The sequence below is a fragment of the Akebia trifoliata genome, chromosome 2, assembly GCF_017979445.1.
Source record: "Akebia trifoliata isolate Shusen 1 chromosome 2, ASM1797944v1, whole genome shotgun sequence".
Taxonomy (NCBI): Eukaryota; Viridiplantae; Streptophyta; class Magnoliopsida; order Ranunculales; family Lardizabalaceae; genus Akebia; species Akebia trifoliata.
This window is the reverse complement of record NC_141376.1, coordinates 17,561,461-17,583,178: the sequence shown is the minus strand read 5'-3', so window position 1 is coordinate 17,583,178 and position 21,718 is coordinate 17,561,461. Positions and strand designations below refer to the sequence as shown.

General features: G+C 33.3%; 1 long non-coding RNA gene across 2 annotated transcripts; it reads left to right on the top strand.

Annotated features, from left to right (window-relative positions):
- The first annotated feature begins 1,561 nt into the window (after nt 1-1,561).
- LOC147409837 (uncharacterized) lies at nt 1,562-7,813 on the top strand. Of its 2 annotated transcripts, none has more exons than XR_015183180.1 (8): nt 1,562-1,685; nt 1,783-1,883; nt 2,642-2,876; nt 3,112-3,414; nt 4,912-5,007; nt 5,362-5,469; nt 7,451-7,595; nt 7,709-7,813. It is a non-coding gene; the product is annotated as an uncharacterized LOC147409837 (long non-coding RNA). The 2 variants fall into 2 exon arrangements; XR_015183182.1 differs by having other exon boundaries at nt 7,702-7,792.
- The last annotated feature ends 13,905 nt before the right edge of the window (nt 7,814-21,718 follow it).

The following is a 21,718-nucleotide window of genomic DNA, read 5'->3' as shown; positions in this document are numbered from 1 at the left end:
GATCCGCCACTAAAAAATCAATTTTTTTTTAATATAAAAAGTTCGGTTAATGAGTTCCTCTTTATCACTTTATTTTTAATTGTATATAGTAGCGGATTAGCCGATCCGCCACTAATTTTTTAATTGAATATAGCAGCGGATTAACAGATCCGCCACTAAAAACTGAATTTTTTTTAATATAAAAAGTTCGGTTAGTGAGTTCGTCTTTATCAATTTATTTTCAATTGAATATGGCAGCGGATTACCATATCCGCCACTATAAAATAATTTTTTTTTAAATATAAAATGTTTCGGTTAGTGAGTTCCTTTTTGGTTAAATTGAATATAGCAGCGGATTTGTAGATCCGCCACTAAAAAATCAATTTTTTTTAATATAAAAAGTTTGATTAATGAGTTTCTTTTTATCAATTTATTTTAAATTAAATATAGCAGTGGATTAATATATCCGCCACTAAAGAATGAAATTTTTTATAAAAATTTTGATTTTCTGAATTCCGTCCTTTTTAAATTGAATATAGCAGCGGATTATTGTATCCGCTACTAAAAAAAATATTTTTTTAATGTAAAAAATTTGATTAATGAGTTCGTCTATTGTCAATTTTTTTAAAAAATTTAATATAGCAACGGTTATTATATCCGCCACTAAAAATTCTAATTTTTTTTTATAGAAAAAATTCAATTCAGTGAGTTCCCTCGTCAGAAATGTTTTTAATTGAATTTAATAGCGAATTGTTTCTTCCGCAGCTGTACAGTACATACTCCATTTTAAAAAATGCCGCACAATCGATTTGGCGCAAAATATTTGCCCGATAATTTTAGAGAACCAATTGTCAAGCTTCCAAAGTCATTTTCTCTCTACCATTTTCACTTCTCTTCTTTCTCATTCTCTCGATCTTTTTGAAATCCCTAAAACTTGAAGTTTTAACGATTTGTTCTTCCGTTCGAGTCTCGATTGGAGTTTCAGTCGACCCTTCCATTTAGAGGCTTGGTTTGACCCTGATTTCATCGCTTTGTGTAGCACCTGCTTCATGGTTGCTGTCGTGAGGGTTGACGCCAGATTGTTGGGCCACTCTATTTGGCCTGTACTGCCAGGAGTGGAAAGAGGGACTTGAACCCTCAACCTCAACTGCTACAAACCCTCCTCAATCTAATTGCTCCTTTCGATCTTGATTACTGGTGTAGTTCTTCAATTTCGATTCGTATCTCAGGTACTCTTTTGTTTTCTTTTTGTAGAACCCTTTCTTAAGAATATCTAGGATTGTTGATAATGGAGGTTCGGTCCCAATTTGTAAGACAGAACGGGTGAATGTCAACATCAATCCGACTTGGAAACCAGTATGCCTGACTACACAGCAAATTGGTAGCAAGGCAAGTTTGTTGCTTTTTTATTTTGCGATTTTTTATGTGCCTCGATAGCATGTTAAATAGCGAACAGAATATGCCACACGTCTCTGTACTTTGTAATGTCAAGTAACTCTCAATCTAACTTGATATGGATGCTTACAGGTTTCAACACCATGAATCTTACTATCCTGGTGTTTCAACTACAATGTAGATAACAAAATAGTGCCTTGTGTTCTATGCTTATATTATTTGCTTCCTAACAAATTTTTGTTTGATGCAGGACAATCCCTTAGTTATAAAGTGTTTTGATTTCAATAGCAACGGCAAGCATGAACTTATAGGTAACCAATTAATGCTTGGGCCACATTACTTAGCTTTCTGATGTTATCAGTTGTTTTATTCCTGGTTATGTAACATTTCATCCATTTAATCCAACAGAAAACTTCAGATCTCAATGGCAGAATTGGAAAGACTTCACAAGGAAAAAATTGGAGAAAGGTTACACAGGCCCATCTTTTGCTCGGAAGGATCATATGAAGGTAATTATTTTTAATGACTTATTGAATGAAGTTGTTGTGTCACACTGCGTATGTTACAACATTTTCTCTACAGACGCTTAAGGTCAACTTTTTGTTGATGGGTTTGTCGGGAAAACACTATATATTTTTTTGGACTATGTCTCTAGTGGATTTGAACTCAATTTTATGGTTGCCATTGATTTCACAGGTATATAGCTTCCATGCTCTACAATTGGATAGTAGAAGAATAACTAAAATAGTAACTCTTCAGGAAAAAAAAAGCTGTTAGAGGTCTAATGAAATTGCTCATCGGTAACTCATTGAATGCATAACAGGTGTTTTCCTTCCAACTCCCCCTTGTATGCACTGCAATTGGATAGCATTTAATTTCTTTTTGTTTTCATTTACCATTAGTCACTGCTAGGAATATGGAGTTAAAGAGAGTTGGTGATGCGGATTAGAAACTCTAATGTCAGTTTTCAGTGTTCATGTTAGCGGCCTTTGGTGCAGTTGGCCAGCTTGTTGGACAATTTGCCAAGTTGATGGGTTGCTATGTGGTTGGAAGCACCGGATCCAAAGAAAAGGTAACTTTTATAGGAGGTTCATGTCACCTAGTATCTAAACATAAAAAGCGTCTACAATTATGAGTGCACCACCACATCATTTTTGTCACCTTTGTGTCATTCCAGCATTTTCCCATGGGGAACCCATTACAAATGAAAAGTATCCACTCTGTAGAAGTTGCTGGCATTACAAACCTTATGAATTTCATTTTGCAGGTTACACCAGGTAAACATTTGTGGGGTGTAATTAGTCCATCTGTTACAAAGGAACAACTAGAAGATGAATTTTTGAAGTTTGGAATAACAGAGGACTTTAAAATCCTTAGGGACCAAAATTCGGCTCTTATTACCTATTGATTATGCTTCCTTCCATGCAAGAAAGATGGATAATCAAGGAGTTGGGAGAAACCAACCATATGGGTTTGGGCCACAACTAGATAGACTTCCAGCTGTAAGCATGATTCTTCCTAAAGGCTTACTTATTATTTTTTGGTATTTGTTTATTATCACAGGTTTTATTTTCTAGACTATTTTCCATACTATGACTGCCCAGAGATAGTGATTAATTGGAATGGCTATGCTTTCCTTGTTCAGTCAATTTTTTTTTCATAGGAGATTCATGATGGGACAACTACTTCTCTCATCATTTCCCATTTTAATGCCGGTATGTTGTATCATTTTTGCAGCCCTGAGATTGTGAATTGCTCTGCAAGAACAAGATTGGATATGCTCACAAAACACTTTGTCGAGGCCAAGTGTTTTTTTTTTTTTTACATTTACATAAGCTCATGGATATAATTGAGTGTTTTTTTTTCCATTTACATCAGCTCATGGAACTCTAGCTACATTAGTCTTCAATTTGGATTGAAGAAGTATCAATCTTCAATTTCAGATACTTATTCTTCTTGTAAATTTCTCTTCTTTGACAGGTCAAAAAAGTGTACTATGGGTGTTGTTTGTTACTGTTTACATGATGAGGACTTTGAAGAGTATGTAAATCCCAACAGTTTTGTTTACAAAAACTGTTTCTGTCTCAGATGCTTTGTTCAGAATTGCTTAAATGCAGTATGTTTTTTAATTTTAAGTAATCCAGTTTTAACTTTTTTTATTTTTCCAGTTATCCGTTTTTTCTTTTTTTTTCCGGCATTAATAAGAACCATAGGCAGTGTTGCTGACTGCATTTGTAGTTTTTACCATTTTATTACATCTAACCATCTTGGATATATAGAGTATCTTCATTCTATCCTGCTAAAACCTCACTAGATCATATGGTGTGGGAGAAGAGTAAGGGAGAGGGAGGTTAAACGTGGAAAGGTGAAGAAGGGGAGGTGGCAAGGGTTTGAAGCTATCTTGAATTTATTGGCTTCGATTTTCTTTTAGTTTTGTTTGGCTTGGCCATTTCACCTATTTGCTGCCATATGGTTTAAAGTTTTGGTTTGTGTTGGAATGTAGTGTATTAAACTATATTAACTGCATGCAATAGAACATAGTGTTCTAACATGTTTTTGTTGCTTGAATCTTTCCTTTTGAGAGCCATTATTAAGAATTTAAAGATTCTTGGACATAATATGGCTCATTTTCTGCTTTCTTTCTTTTTTGGTGCTTCCACAGCACCATCGATAACTAAGGTCTAGACATGACACACATTACAAATGGTTTGGTTCAAATTATAATCTCAACATTACAAAACATTATAATGGTTTGGCTCATTTTCTACATTTTTTTTGGCCGCTTCCATGCTTTGATTTTAAGGCATAAGAGAAGGATAGTAGGAGTCCTAGTGAGTGTGTTGTTTGTTTGGAGAACTTCAAGTTGTGTGAGAAGTGTTGATTACTTCCAATATGCAAGCATAGTTTTCATGCTCAATGTGTCGATTCATGGTTGTTGATGACACCCATTTGTCCAATTTGTTGAACAAGTGCCAATTCTACGAAGGGAAACAACAAAATTAATCGTTCAGATGAGGTTGAATTTGAATTAAGAGAGATTCAATCAGTTGTAGTTGGGACTTAAATCAGTTCCCGTTCATCTTCTGTGCATATAAGCATGTTTGAATTGTGAGTTATAGTTATGGTTAAGTGAAGAAGATCATGTTCATTGTACTGGCACTTAACAAGGAATTTAGTTGGTCAAGCTTCATGTCCTCCATGTATTTGTGACTACTCTTCAGAGACCATGAGGTATAATTTGACCTTTCTAATATGTTTATTACTTGATAAATATGAAAATAGTGATGATTTAGTACCTGGGTATCTCTTATTTTTATGAAATTTTGGAGTATTGGAGTGTTGACTTTGCTGGTTGACATATATACATGTTTGTTACTCTTTTTGTATGTTGAGTTGAGTATTGGTTTATGCACCTATATGTATCCTGAACTCTGAATATTATACCAAATCAATTTCATATAAAGTAAAATGGTAGATCCAATCAGGTCTGGATTGAGTCTAGATCTAACAAAGTTCTCATCTTTTAACAATTTACAGATTTGGATTTTATCAAACCTCCAAGAATAGTACTTGTGTACCCTACACAAACTGATTTTAGGCTTGCACTTCAACTGAACTAAGAAGCTCTTTAAGGTTTGCACTTCTTATTCTATATTTTTGTTTAATTAGATCCCATCTAACTAACAGGTTCATCATGTAAATGCTTTATGTAGAAAACAGAAAGTCTAGCATCTCCATATATAATCTAACACCAATGCAGATAATCAAACACATTTAGTTTCTCAAAAACCTTAATCAAAGCAACATATTCACTTTTGTAACTTACAAGATTTATGACCATTCTCATTTCCTTTTTTTATTTTATTTTTTGTTATTTGTTATTTATTACTTATTTGTAGTATTTACTTCTATTCTTATTCTCAATTAGATATCTTTTATGGTTTCCATAGCTTTAGTATTGGTTTAAATCTCAAACTCTTTTCAAAGGGAATCCAAGAGGTCAAGGATTGATGGTGCAAATGCCTCAAGTGGGAGGACCTTCTGGCTAGGGCCTTATGGACATTGATCACTATTGGCATGGCATTATTGCTAAAGGTGGAACTCCCCTCCAACTTCATTCTTTTTCATGAAATGTATCTCCAGATGTAGGGAAATGTTGGTTAAAGGTTGTAGGTCCATCCCCTAATGAAAGGTCCCCAATTGAACTTTTCCTTAGGAATGCTAATTCGATAAGTCTCAATATGTTTTCATAGTAGTAGCCTGTAATTGAGAATATTTATTTGTCATTTGTTTATATTGGGAAGATATAGTTGATTTTTTCTAATGCAATTTGATTTGCATTTATCATGCCAACTTATTTTTTATAGTTATGTATGCTGTAACTTTCCCCTGCAAAAAAATTTGGGTTGATTTTGATTAAGTCACTAACTAGTTTTTTTTTTATTTTTGGGTGTTTACATTTCAAGATGTATCCTAAAAAATAATGTCATTTTCTCATCATGGTCCACATGCTGTTTGCATTCTTTTGTTGGCTAGCCTCAAAGGTACTCTACCAGCAGCATTACTGTAAATGCATTAAAGGGTTTTTTTATCTTTTATTTATTTATTTTATTATTATTATTATTATTTTTGGGGGGGGGGGGTAGTATCCATGTGAGGTCTAAAATCAACCTGATTTATTTGTGCTGGACTTTCTAATGCTCTATTGTAGATCAACTATCAGGTGCTCATCATGATCAAATGGTCAAGATTGTGCCTTGTAGTAATGTCAATAACTAGGCTTGGGTGACTGGGTTAGTCTGAATCAGCTCGTAATTGATGACCTTGCCCATGGCTTTTTTTTTATGGGGTTGCATGCTTTGTGGTATGCACATTGATGGACACAAGGATGACTCTGGTGCTGTCAGTGTTTTTGGAACACTCAGGAGTCTGGATAATATGCTGTATCTCATAAATTGACAAATAAATTCTTGATATGGGTTGCTATGCTGACATATACAAAGTTCAGAAATAATAAGAAGTACCTAACTTGCTGCTCATTTGTATGTACATATACATGTTTCAATGTGTATAAACTTGTAACTCCCTCAAACTGAAAATAGTATTAGAGAAACCATACTAAAGTAGCCAAGTAAATGAAATGGAAATGGACCCATAGCTTGGTTGGTTTGACACATTACAAAGCAACTTTGAGGTCATGGGTTCGGGCTTACCCATAAATAAAAGTGATGTCTTGTGGTAGATGTGGGAGAAGAACAGTCCTAGAGTGATATTGATAATGAAAAATTGGGACTCACCCCTCTATATGCTTGGTCATTTGTAGAAAGCCTAAGTTTGGCTCCATATAGCGCCTTGTAAGTGCATCATGATTTGATATAAACCCATACATACTGATCAATTTTATTCCTTCATTCTAAGGCTTTTCTTTCTTGTGGTGTATATTCTCTTTGTATTTATATTTTAAGGTATCGTTGGCTAGCCTCAAAGGTACTCTACCAGCAGCATTACTATAAAAGAAATTGTTAAATTCTTTCCATAATTGAGTGTTGTATGTTAATTTGTATCATAATTTGTAAAACTGCTTTAATGCCTAATAAATTCCAAATATGAATTTTTACCACTTTAGTGATTTGCAAATTACAAGTATAATCTTTCTTTCTAAGAAAAAAAAAAAAAACTTTCTCACAGATCTAGTGGAAGGTTTCTCATTGTTATTCCTTGTGTAGGCATCAATGTTCTAATTATATATATATATATATATATATATATATATATATATATATATATATAAAGAGATAAAACTACATTTAGAAATTCTTATAGATACTTCACATACAACACTCAATTATGGAGATAGAAATTGAGATGCAGAACTTAACAACATCATCCATTGCCAAACACCCCATAAAACCATTGTTCTGAACCCTACTATGTCTAATTAAACCAATTAGTAGCTTGTTTGAGGATTTATGGAGTTGCTTCTATGCGTAAGCACTCCATTCAATCATGTTCCTTAGAACTTTTTGCTTGCATACAAGTGAACTATACCTTACCCATTTATTCATTCAATACACAGGTGTATTCCTTACAGGATCATAAAAGATGTTGATGATCTGACTATTGAATTGAAGAATAGGTTAGAAGTCCTCATGATTTCTTCCCCGGATCGTAAAGACCTCATGATTTCTTCCCCGGATCGTAAAGATCTTGTCTTCCCAAAGGTAAGTTTCATTCCGCTTCCTTTCTAATAATTTTATTCAGTAATATTCAGATCTTCTTGTTACTTTATTGGTGAGTATTGAATGTGATATTATTTTCGTGATTCAGTTGTCAGGGTGGATGGGAAAATGATGAGACTGTTGGCCAAGCCGCATGTCGTGAAGCCTTAGAGGAAGCGGGAGTAAAAGGAATACTTGATGTATGTTTATCTCATAGCTTGATGTCATAGCTCAACTTCTCATTTTTCTTCATTCTGATTTAAACCATGTTCTTAACTGACATCTCATGAATCAGCTGGGTTGACCACATATCATGATCATCATAACTCTTATCTCGATTATATGGTCAGCCCCATTTTTTCACTTGATGTCACAAATAAACATAACTTAATTAAAATACCAAATGATCTTTGCAAACAAAAACAATCTAAACTTTAAACCTTAGCTGGAATGGGCTATTTTTTTCGACGGTTTTAAGCTGTCGAATATAGTTTTGTCGACAATTTTTAAGGCCATCGAAAATAATTTCTATGGCTTAAGGCTGTCGATTTTTTTTTTTCGACATGGCCCAATTCGACGGGTGAGACTGTCGCATTTTTCAAAATTCAACGATTTTGGGCCATCGAATTTATCTTATTTTCATGTAGTGAGTATTATACTAAAGGCTTTTACATTTCTCTTTTCTGTTCTATGCATGCTCTTTTCTGTTTGAGTTTTCAATGTTTGTAGGTAGGAGGACATTGGTCATGTAATATATATATATATATAGCATCGAATAATATTATGTGCCTCTATAAGTATTATATTCTATTTTCTAAAGATTGATCTATTGCAGCGGATATCAAGATCCGCCACTATATGTATAATTAAAAATGGATCTCTTGTAGCGGATAGTGAGATCCGCCGCTATAGGTAGTATATTTTATTAATTAAAAATCGATTTATTGCAGCGGATATTAAGATCCGCCGCTATAGGTAGTATATTTTATTAATTAAAAAACCGATCTATTGCAGCGGATATTAAGATCCACCGCTATAGGTAGTATATTTTATTAATTAAAAAACCGATCTATTGCAGCGGATATTAAGATCCGCCGCTATATGTATTATATTCTATTTGTTAAAAATTCGACCTATTGCAGCGGATATTAATATCCGCCGCTAAATGTACTACCTGCAACAGTGGAATACATTATCCGTTGCTATAGTTAGCGACGGAGGAAACAACGACGGATATTTGCTTCCGCTGCTCATCGCCGCAATAGCTTTTACCGACAGAAAAATTACCTTGTAGCGGCGAAAAAATCCGCCGCTGTAGATCAAAAATGTTGTAGTGCTTTCTAAACCACATCGACTAACCTTAGGAGGGAATCTTAGTATGAACTACATTTTGACCTGATCCCAAAAGAAAAATAAATATTTGGGGTACGTAGGCAACCTGAGAAGTTACTTCAAGCCCGGTCACGCAAAGAATAAAGGTATTCTCTTAAGAAAAGTGTTATCTAAAAGGAAAATCCCCTATTGAAAGGTTCAATAAAAGAAAATGTCAAACTAAGGGCATTAGAAAAAAGAATAAAAAAATTTGATAAAAAGAAAAGAATGCCAAACTAGGGGCATTTAAAAAAAATCAAAATAATTGACAAAAAAGAGAGAATATCAAACTAAGGGCATTTTGGGAAGTTGAACCTTATATCTTTTCTTTTTAAACCATATCCTAAACCTACCTATTAAGTCCTCCTGAATGCTAATTGATTCGGTTAACGTACAGGGAACCAAGAAGTTGTCGAGTTAGTTACTCAAGATCATCAAGAAAAAAAAATAAGCATGCTAAGTCAAAAACTCGAAAAGGCGACATTTAGGGCATAACCATAAAAAAAGAAAGCCTGCTAGGTTGAAAATCTGAAAAGGCGACCTAGGCAAAAATCAAGGCATCATCAGAAAAAGAAAAAACAAAGTCCGCTAGATTGAAAATCTGAAGAGGCTTTATAGGCAAAAATTAGGGCATCATCAAATGGGAGAAAATGTCCCATCAAGAAGGAAAATTTAGAAGGAAGCTTGTGCAGAAACTAGAAAATGCAGAACCATTCAAGCCACAATATTTATTTTTCAGCCAAGAGCTCACATCCAACAAAGACAATGTTGAAGTCGAAAAAAATCAGAAGTCATCTTAAACATTGTAGGATCTTCAAGAGTATGTTTATTTGTTCAAGTGTTCGCTAATAGAAAATGTAGAATCATCAACCACTTTGAAAAGAAAGATCTTCTATTCTAATATTTATCAAGATTTTTTAAAGTCCAACTCAAGTATTTTTCAAAAGAAATTCGAAAGAAAATGATCAATCCCTTATTGCACATATGATAACCTTAAGAGTCTTAAATTTAAAGGAACGTCAGTTCTTCTATCTGTCATACATCAGAGTTCATATTTTTCAAGCGTAATCCATTCCATCAGTCTCGTAGTCAAGTTCCTGTTAAAACAAACCTTGAAAGTAGGGGTATTTTTGAAAGTCATTTAATTCTAAAGTTTTGTTCTTAATCACATGATAAAAAAAAATCTTACTTAGAAGTCCGAAGAAATCCAATGATAATTATGAATCCAGAAGCATGATAAGCCAATAAAGGCCCAATCTTTCAAACTTTGAACTTTTTGAATCATAGAATGAATTAATATGATTGTTTAAGTTCCTATAAATCTAAGCTCGAGAAACGTGGCTTAGTAAGTTCGAGTCTGAGAAACGAGACTCCAATTTTTTGAATCATAGAATAAATAGGCTTTTTGAAGTGCTTACAAACCTAAGTTCGAGTCCGAGAAACGAGACTCCAATTTTTTGAATCATAGAATGAATAGGCCTTTTGAAGTACCTAAAAACCTAAGTTCGAGTCCGAGAAACGAGACTCTAACTTTTTGAATAATAGAATGAGTAGGCTTTTTAAAGTACCTAGAAACCTAAGTTCGAGTCTGAGAAACAGGACTCCAACTTTTTGAATCATAGAATGAGTAGGCTTTTTGAAGTGCTTATAAACCTAAGTTCGAGTCCGAGAAACGAGACTCCAAATTTTTGAATCATAGAATGAGTGGGCTTTTTGAAGTGCCTATAAACCTAAGTTCGAGTCCGAGAAACGAGACTCCAACTTTTTGAATCATAGAATGAGTAGACTTTTTGAAGTGCCTATAAACCTAAGTTTGAGTCTGAGAAACGAGACTCCAACTTTTTGAATCATAGAATGAATAGGCTTTTTGAAGTGCTTATAAACCTAAGTTCGAGTATGAGAAACGAGACTCCAACTTTTTGAATCATAGAATGAGTAGGCTTTTTGAAGTGCCTATAAACCTAAGTTCAAGTCAGAGAAACGAGACTCCAACTTTTTGAATCATAGAATGAGTAGGCTTTCTGAAGTGCCTAGAAACCTAAGTTCGAGTCCGAGAAACGAGACTCCAATTTTTTGAATCATAAGAATGAGTGGGATTTTCGAAGTGCCTATAAACTTAAGTTCGAGTCTGAGAAATGAGACTCCAACTTTTTGAATCATAAAATGAATAGGCTTTTTGAAGTGCCTACAAACATAAGTTCGAGTCTGAGAAATGAGACTCCAACTTTTTGAATCATAGAATGTATATGCTTTTTGAAGTGCCTATAAACCTAAGTTCGAGTCTGAGAAACGAGACTCTAACTTTTTGAATCATAGAATGAGTAGGCTTTTTGAAGTGCCTACAAACCTAAGTTCGAGTCCGAGAAATGAGACTCCAACTTTTTGAATCATAGAAGGAGTAGGTTTTTTGAAGTTCCTACAAACTTAGGTTCGAGTCCGAGAAGCGAGACTCCAACTTTTTTAATCATACAATGAATAGGTTTTTTGAAGTGCCTATAAACCTTAGTTCGAATCTAAGAAACGAGACTTCAATTTTAATATGATTATTTAAGTTCTTGTAAACCTTAACTAGAGTCCGAAAAATGAGACTTCAACTTTGTTTGAATCATAAAATGAATTAACAGGATTGTTTAAGTTTCTTAGTCCGAGAAGCGTGGCTACAATAGGCTTGAGTCCGATAAGCGAGACTCAAATTTTTTCAAACTCTAAAAAAGAATTTCAAATAGGATTTAACGAAGTTCCTAAAATGTTATGACTCCAATTACCTTATTGTTCAACCTTGTCATGATTGCTTTCGTTGCATAATCACATTTCAATTTTGAATCATTATTGTCAGCGAGAAAAGACTCTCTAGGACCTGACACATTTTACTCAGTAAACATTACACCATTGCACACATGTGCACTTTTGCATTAGTTAGAGAGAATTTTCTAATATTCAAGGATCTGACATCGTCAATGAGAGTTCAAGCTCGAGGACCTGACAACCTTTTAGTTCGAGGAGAGTTTTACCCTCAAGGATCCGAACGCCTTGACGAATTGCTAAATCAGGCTGCAAAATGAACTGTCACTAACTTTGGCATTTGGATATCGCACTATCTACCAAAATAGATTTGCTATCTAGTTTACTTCAACATTCTGCCAAAAAGGGGCATCTGTAGACACCCCATTTTTTGCATTCGCCTGATTAATCAACTCGTCAACCTGATCGCAACGGTTCCCAATGATGGATGTTTATTCAAATGCTTTATTTTGCTACCACATATGTTTCAGAAATCTGGATGAGGTATCTCGAATTGACAAAACCTTAGAAATCACGTTACGCTAGGAAAGTACGACCCTAGAAACATAGAAATCATCATCTTGTAGACCAAAAAGAAGTTTCACGATAAAAATCACTAAAAATGACCAAATTACCCAAATACCCCTATCATCAAAACAACCCTAGAGCCTACGTTACGCTTAGGAAAACTCATTCAAACACATAAAATAGCAAATCAAAATCAAATAAATCATTTCGCCAATTTTCAGATAATTTGACAAAATTACAAAAATGCCCCTCATAAAGTTCACGATCATTTCATACAAAAAATTTCATAAATGATAAAAACCAACATTCCCATTGAATTTCTTATGAAAAACTGATTCCAAAACATCCTCGAACATTGAAAATGACTTAAAACGTAAAAAATCATTTCCGATGGTAAAACGATAATTTTACAATTTTAATAATTAAAATTTTTGAAATTTATAAATAAACCATTAAATAATGTAAAGTGAAACATTAATAAAATTAATTTAAAATTTTGAACAAAAAATCGATCAATCAGGTTTTTGGGCAAAATTATTGATGGTTGTCAGGATATTTATTCAAGGACCCCTCAATCTGGGGGCCCAAAGAATTAAAGATATGATAAAAGGGGGTTCTTCAAAAATTAAAGTTAATCAAGTAAAACTAAAGTCAATCTTAAAGTCAATCAAGTAAGACTAAAGTCAAGATATTAAATGTTAACCAAGAAAGACTAAAGTCAAAGTATTAAAGTCAATCTCATAAGACTAAAGTCAAAATCATAATCTAAACTAATCAAGTCAATCTCATAAGACTAAAGTCAAAATCCTAAATTAAAATCCTAAAGACTAGGTCAATCTCATAAGACCAAAGTCATAACCCTAATTAAAACCCTAAAAGAAACCCTAATCAAACCCTAATTCTTCTAAAAAACTTTATAAATAGGAGCCTCCACACCCTATTTTCGTATCCAAAAATAAATCCTAAGAAAAGTAGGTCAAAAAGTTTTCCTAACCTCCCATAAATCCTAATTTTGAGGTCCCAACTCCTTACCTAACATCCATACCCCAACTTTAGCTTAAAAAACACCAAAAAACCTTTTTAAAACAACTTTAAATCCATAAAAAATTATAAAATTCACAGATCCAAGAAGAAGATACCTCAACTTGGATATTAGAAATCAGATCTGACAACAGAACGAAGCGAAGAATACTTTACAAAGAGTTATTCTATCAAATCTGAGGGAACAAAATCGTTGTGTTCGGAAAATGTAAGTATTTTTATTTTTTTATTATTATTTAGGTCTTGTTAGCAATGTAGTTTTATTTGAAAATTAGTAGAGACCGGCGTTTGTTGGGCGGGGTTGGTGCCTAACACCTTTCAACCTCGTAACGTGATCACCGGACCCGTATTTTTCTTTCGTAGATTAGTTTATTTGCCTTTTAGAGTTAAAGTTTGGTTCCTAAACCGTAATAATTAGGTGGCGACTCCCAAACCTCAAAGGTCAAAAGCAGATCCGCGCACCCCACTTACCTATTATTTGGATTGATTAGAGCAACTCGGAAACACCCATAGTCGATTCGGGTCGTGACCTATAGGAAGGTTCCTAAATTCTAGGTTTAGTACGTGTAATACAATTTATCTAGTCACCCTTGCCCAAGTGCACCTATATACTTCTCGAGCGTACTCAATTAAACGATACGTAGTGATTTTGTTTGATATATCGTATAGGTGATAATATAAAACTCCAACCCACTTCTCTGAAGTCAAAAGCAGCCAGTTTAATCCTCTGTTTAGAGCTGGCACACAATTCTGAGCAAGGGCCCTCTTAAATACCTCTCGTCTAGAATAAACGTGGTCTATTCCCCTCATACAATAGGGTACAGAGGGGTAGGATTTGCTTAGGTACTGATACCGTATAGATACGAGTCTAGGGTTGCTTTCATAAATGGTTTAACATCCCACGAAGGAACCGACTACGTAATAGTACTACGTTGGCAACTGGGACATGTGACTGTGCGGCTTATAATAGGACAAAAGGTTCAGGTCGCCCCAACATGGGTGTATCGATATACCTTTAAGAGTCACCTGATGAAACGGTATTGATGCCCCAGTTTTATATACCCTAAGGTACGTGACTGAAGTTGTGGATTTCATAAATAACGTCGCATCTCCGAATAGATTGGGCCACGCACTAGTGCCACGTTGGCTAGAAATGACATGCAAGCGTGCAATGCAACAAAATAAACATGCTAGTGGTGTGTGCAAAGTAGGGTGGGGTGTGCTTAGGGCATTTTTCAAATAAATGGGTCTATGGGCCTGATCATTACATCACAACATGAATATCATAAGGATATTACCCACACAATTCATCACATCAAGATTAAGGTCAAAACATGCACATCAAAATATATCTATCAAGATCATGGTATGTTAGATATACAATCAACAAAGATAGCACAACCATAACTAATCATCGACCAAAAACAAATCTTTTTTTCTTTTGTTTATGGTCCAATCAAGGATGCTTTGGGCGACCTTAAATAAATCGAGATTCTCACAAAATATTGAATTGAGAATAAATTGATAGTTGTAGAGATAAGGAGCGATAAACAATTTTTTTTTTAAAGATATGCATAGAAAATCATTGGAGAACATTGGCTAACTTGAATAACTCATAAGGTTTCAAATTTTACTAAAAGTCATTAAGCCAACGTGGCCATCTCATTGATAATCCAATATCATAGCTTTTTTTATAGAAAAGTTTAGATCCAAAAGTGAAATTCACTTTTTTTTTATCTAATATTTTGAAAATGAGCGACTATGAAATCATATTTGAAATCAAAATTCGAAATCAAAATGAATTTTTAAAAATTTTCTTGAAATTCTATTTTTTATTTTATAAAAAAAAAACTCATAGAGTTTCATCCGCCATAAGCACGTGGCATTGGATCTCCTTTTTGGGTGCCACGTGGCAAGGTCAATAACCCTTAGTAAGAAAAAAAAAAAACTTACTAAGCTAGCAAGATTGCTTGCTAAAAAAAAAAATTATAAAACAAATTTTTTTATGTTGCTGCCAACAACACTCACATTTTTTTGTGTTTTTAATATGTTGTTGCCATTACACAAAATCAATTTTCTTTTTTTTTTTAAGTAGGTGGCAGCACACACAAAACTCACACATCCAAAACTTACATTTTTTTTGTATAAAATATGATGCTGCCACAACATAAAATAATTTTTTTTTTTAAATACATGTTGATGTCAGCAACACATAACTCAAAAAATTTTCCTTTGTATATGTTGTTACCGACAAAACAAAGCGCACTTCTTTGTTATATGTTGCTGCCACATTATTTGTGTTGCTGCCAGCACAACCAACTGAAAGCGCCCTCGATCCGCGGGGTGCGCGGATCCGCTTTTGACCCTTGAGGTTTGAGAGTCGCCACCTAGTTATTACGGTCTAGGAACCGATCAATGACTCTAAACAGATAAAGAACTAATCTAGAACAGAAAAAAAAATTGAATTCGGGGATCATGTTACGGGGTTGGAAGGTGTTAGGCACCAACCCCGCCCGGCCCAAGCCGGTCTCTACTAATTTCCCAAATAAGTTACATTGCTAAAAAACCTAGATAATAAAAAAAATAAGAAATTATATCTTTCCGATAGCAAAGACCTTGTTCCCTCAGATCCGACAAAAACTGCTCCTTGTTCCATATTCCTTACTTCGTTCTATCTCCGGATTGGATTTCTGATCTCCGAGGCAAGGTATCTACTTTTTTTTATCTGGATTCTTCGAGTTTGTTATGGATTTTAGGGTGTTTTGGAAGGGCTTTTAGGTGTTTTTTAGGCTAAAATCGAAGGAGGGATGTTAGGTAAGGAGTTGGGACTCCAAAACTAGGGTTTATGGGAGGCTAGGGGGCTTTTAGACCTACTTCTCTTAGGATTTATGATTTGATACGAAAATAGGGTGTGAGCACCACTATTTATAGATTTTTTTAAGGGTTGATTTAGATAGAGTTAGTGTTTAATTAGAGTTCTTTTAGTTAGAGTTGTATTTTAGTTAGAATTGTTTTAGGTAGAATTATATTTTAATTAGAATTATTTTAGGTAGAGTTGTATTTTAGTTAGAACTCTATTAAATAGAATTATTATTTAATTAGAACTCTATTAGGATTTTTGATTTTTGGTCTTATTTAATTGACTTTTAATATTTTGACTTTAGTCTTAATTAATTGACTTTTAATATCTTGACTTTAGTCTTGCTTAATTGACTTTAATTTTGACTTTAGTCTTACTTGATTGACTTTAATACCTTGACTTTAGTCTTTCTTGATTGACTTTAAATTTTTGGAGAACCCCCCTCTATTATATCTTTAATTCTTTGAACCCCCAAATGGAGGGGTCCTTAAAGAAATATCTCACGAACCCTCAATAATTTTTCATGAGAGCCCGATTGATTGATTTTTTTAGCTCAAAATTTTAAATTAATTTCATTAATGTTTCAATTTAATTATTTAATATTTTATTTATTAATTTCAAAATTTTTAATTATGAAATTTGTGAAATTACCGTTTTACCCTCGAAGAGGACTTTTTGCGTTTTAAGTCGATTTTCGATGTTCTAGGATGTTTTATAAATAATTTTTCGTAAGGAGTTTAATGGAAATATTGGTTTGTGTCATTTATGAAGTTTTTTGTGTGAAATGATTGTGAACTTTATGAGGGGCATTTTCATAATTTTGTCAAATTCTGTGAAAATTGGCGAAATGATTTATTTGGTTTCGATTTGTTGTTTTATGTGTTTAAATGAGTTTTTCTAATCGTAACGTAGGCTCTAGGGTTATTTTGATGTTAGGGGTATTTTGGTAATTTGGTTATTTTTAGTGATTTTTATCGTGAAGCTTCTTTTTGTCTAAAAAATGATGATTTCTATGTTTCAAGGGTCATATTTTCCTAGCGTAGCGTGATTTCTGCAGTTCTGTCATTTCGAGATACCTCATCCGAATTTCTGAAACATATCTGGTAACAAAATAAAGTATTGGAATAAACATCCATCAGTGGGAATCGTTGCGATCAGGTTGACGAGTTGATTAATCAGGCGAGTGCAAAAATGGAGTGTCTACACCAACTTTCAACATGTTTTTTTCATTCTGTCCACAGTTTTCAAATGTACAAAAACACTTCAACCACAAGTTCTTTTAAAGAAATGGTCGAAACTATCATTCAACCAAAAATGGCGTAAGGGTTTCAAACCAGTGGAACACGAAAAAGTTCCATGACTGTGATTTATCATAGATGTTTCTTCGAGTTTGAACACGTTCATAAGGTTCTGATTGGAAATAGACCCAGACCCATCATTGAATTTTAATCCATTAATGGAATGGGAGAATCTTCTGAAACACAGATCCACAATCATTTATTTCTTGAATCTCTATAAATCCTAATCGATCTGAACACGAAAAATAATTGTATTCTTCTTTTGCAGGCAAGAAATAAGAGATTATATGAACAAAGAACTTCAACAAAAAAAAAATCTCTCCTCCTCCATCGGCCACTCACTATGCCTCACCAAAATATTTTTTTGCAACCAATAGATCTTGAAGTTCGGTAATAGTTCCATCTATGGCTGCAAATTGATGCTTCCATCAGTGCTCATTAGCACCGTTGGGGTTGTATTGGTAGAAAAGATGGTATATGCCATTGTTGCTTATGAGATTGAAACAGAAGATTATCGAAATCCAAACTAGCGTTATCGAAATCGCCATTAACAAGAGTCGATAAAAAGATATAGAGAGAGAGTGTGTGTGTGTGTGTGAGAAACGTCTATTTCTGTTTGCTAATTTTCATTTTCTTCTTTGTGGAGAAGAAGATAGAAAACAACAAAACAGATTTCTGCTAACGGCACACCACGCAAAAAAAAAAAAATTTCTAATTTTTTTTCTTGGAATTCTCTCATCATCACGAACAACATTAAAAAAGGCACTTTTTTTTTTTGTTTCTTAATGCATCACTTACAGATAATTTATTTTCACAACTCGCACCCATGGATAGTAACGTGCTAAAAAAATTTCATCCAAAATTTTTTTATTTAAAAAAAAGGTAAAATCTATGACTCTCATCCCAATCACCATGATTCCATCCTCAATTTATATGTCAATTTGAATCTTTCATTGTTTAAGGTCATCAAAAAGTGACCCTTAATTGGATCAAAAACAAAAATACAATACCCAAAATCCAAATAAACAATCCACAATCAAGCCACAAAAATAAAAATAAATAAATAAACAAATAAAATAAACCAAGCTAAATAAATAAATAAAAAACTAGGTCAATTTGGCAATGTTCCCATACTTGGGGCTTTTCAAGTTTGATCCTCAATAATCCCCAACAGAGTCACCACTGAAAACTCTCTCGATCCGTAGGGTGCTCGGATCCGCTTTTGACTTTTGAGATTTGGGAGTCACCACCTAGTTATTACGGTCTATGAACCGAATATCGACTCTAAAAGGATAAAACAACTAATCTACAAAAAAAAACTAAATTCGAGGATCAAGTTACGGGGTTGGAAGGTGTTAGGCACCAACCCTGCCCGGTAAACGCCAGTCTCTACTATTTTCCAAGAAGACTACATTGTTAAAAAGACTTAAACAAAAAATAAAAGATATTTACCTTGATGATCACAACAGTGGTTCTCTCAGAGCTGACGGAGAGATCTCCTTGATTAATATTCCTTGCTTCATTCTGTCACCAGATTTTCTTTATATCTCCAAGATGAAGTACCTTCTTTTTAGATCTAAATCTTTTTGATTTTTTTATGGATTTCTGGGTGTTTTTGAAGGGTTTATGGGTGTTTTTCAAGCTAAAGTTGTGGCATGGATGTTAGGTAAGCAGTTAGGGTTTCAAAATTAGAGTTGAAGGAGGCTAGGGAAGCTTTTTGACCTACTTTTCTTATGGTTTATTTTGACCTACGAGATTAGGGTGTGGAGACTCCTATTTATAAATTTTTTTAAGAGCTTTTTAAATAAAGTTAGAGTTAGATTATATATTTTTTTAGATAGTTTTAGAATTTAATTAGAATTCTATTAGGGTTAGGGTTTGACTTTGGTCTTATTAGATTGATTAGAGTTTTGACATAAATCTCACTTGATTGACTAGAATTTAGGATTTTGACTTAAGTCTTATTTGATTGACTTGATTTTAGGATTTTGACTTAAGTCTCACTTGATTGACTAGATTTTAGAATTTTAACTTAAGTCTTACTTGATTGACTAGATTTTAGAATTTTGACTTAAGTCTTATTTGATTGACTAGATTTTAGAATTTTGACTTAAGTCTTACTTGATTGACTTGACTTAAAAAATAATTTAATTTTAATTAGGATTTTACTTTACATTAATTAATGTTCTAATAATTAATTTCAAAATTTTTAATTATTGAAATTGTAAAATTATCGTTTTGCCCTCGGAGATGATTTTTTTGCGTTTTAAGTCATTTTTCAATGTTCCAAGATGTTTTGGAATCGATTTTTCGTAAGGAATTCAATGGGAATATTGGTTTGTGTCATTAATAAAATTTGTTGTGCGAAATGGTGGTGAACTTTATGAGGGGCATTTTCATAATTTTATCAAATTTTGTAAAAATTGGTGAAATGGTTTATTTGATTTCGATTTGTTATTTTAGGTGTTTGAAAATATTTTCCTAAGCGTAGTGTAGGCTCTAGGGATATTTTGATGTTAGGGGTATTTTGGTAATTTGGTCATTTTTTAGTAATTTTTATCGTGAAGCTTCTTTTGGTCTGAAAAATGATGATTTCTATGTTTTTGGGGCACATTTTCCTAGCGTAGCGTGGTTTCTACAGTTTTGTTTGCTTGAGATACCTCATCCGAATTTCTGAAACATATTTGATAACAAACAGAGCATTGGAATAACCATCCATAATTGGGAACTGTCGCAATCAGGTTAACAAGTTTATTAATCAGGCAAGTGCAAAAATGGGCTATCTACAGGTGGTGATAAGAAAAATGTTTCATACGAAGATTGGTTGAAAAATTCATAGTTAGTGGTGAAAACTTCATTGGGGAATACTATACCAAAGAGGGGGTAATTACATGGTTTGGAGTTCATTCAACGAATAAAGAAGATTGTATAGTATGGGAATTGGATGTTGGACACCATATTCAATGTTTGAGGAGGTTGGTAGGAAAGTAAAAGATTAGTGGTAACTTTTGGCTATGTAGGGACATAGATCATGACACTTTTTTAATCGATGAAAGTTTATTCTCAATGATCCTATAGAATACTCCGTAAACATCACACCATTGCACACACGTGCACATTTATTATACTTACATTCAAAATTCAAGGATTTGACATTGTTAGTGCGAGTTCAGGCTCGAGGACTTGACAAACTTTTAGTTCAGTGAGAGTTTTACTCTTAAAGATCCAAACATCTCGACAAATTGCTAAATCAAGCTGCAAAATGAACTGTCACTAGCTTTGGCATTTGGATATCGCATTATCTACTAAAATAGATTTACTATCTAGTTTGCTTCATCCCTCTGCCAAAGAGGGTCATTTGTAGACACTCTATTTTCGTACTCGTTTGATTAATCAACTCGTCAATTCGATTGCAATAATTCCCAATGATAGATGAATATTCTAATATTTTTTTATATTATTATATGTGTGTTCCAAAATTCGAATGAGATATTTCAAACAAGCAAATTTTAAAAACTACGTTATAGTAGGAAAATATGACCAAAAACATAGAAATCGTCATTCTTGGGACGAAAAAAAGCTTTACAAGAAAAATCATCAAAAACTATCAAATTACCAAAATACCCCTAACATTAAAATATTCCTATAGCTTAAATTACATTTAGGAAAATCCTGTTGAACACATAAAATAACAAATTAAGATCAAATAAATCATTTCACCAATTTTCACAAAATTCAACAAAATTACAAAAACGCCATAATCATTTCATGCCAAAACTCATAAGTGACACAAATTGATACTCTCATTGAATTCTTTATGAAAAATTGATTTCAAAATATTTCAAAACGTCAAAAATCAATCTTTCAATGCAAAATCCTCTTTGAGGGCAAAACGATAAATTTTCAAATCCTAAAAATCAAAAATCTAAAATTAATAGTTAAAACATTAATTAACATAAAGTGAAATCTTAATAAATTAAATTAAAATTTTTGAACAAATAAAATCAATTAATTAAACTCACAGGTCAAATTTTAAGTGGTTGCCCATTTATTTAAGTGGGGCCCACATGATATTTATTAAAGAACCTTCCACCGGGGGTCCCAAAGAATAAAAAATATAATTTAATATAGAACCCTCTATTAAGCGGTTTTCCAAAAATAAAAAAAATTATCATTCTACGTAAGTCAAAATTCAAAACCTTAATTGAGATAGCTTAATCTTATCTTTAAATGACCTAATCTCAAAC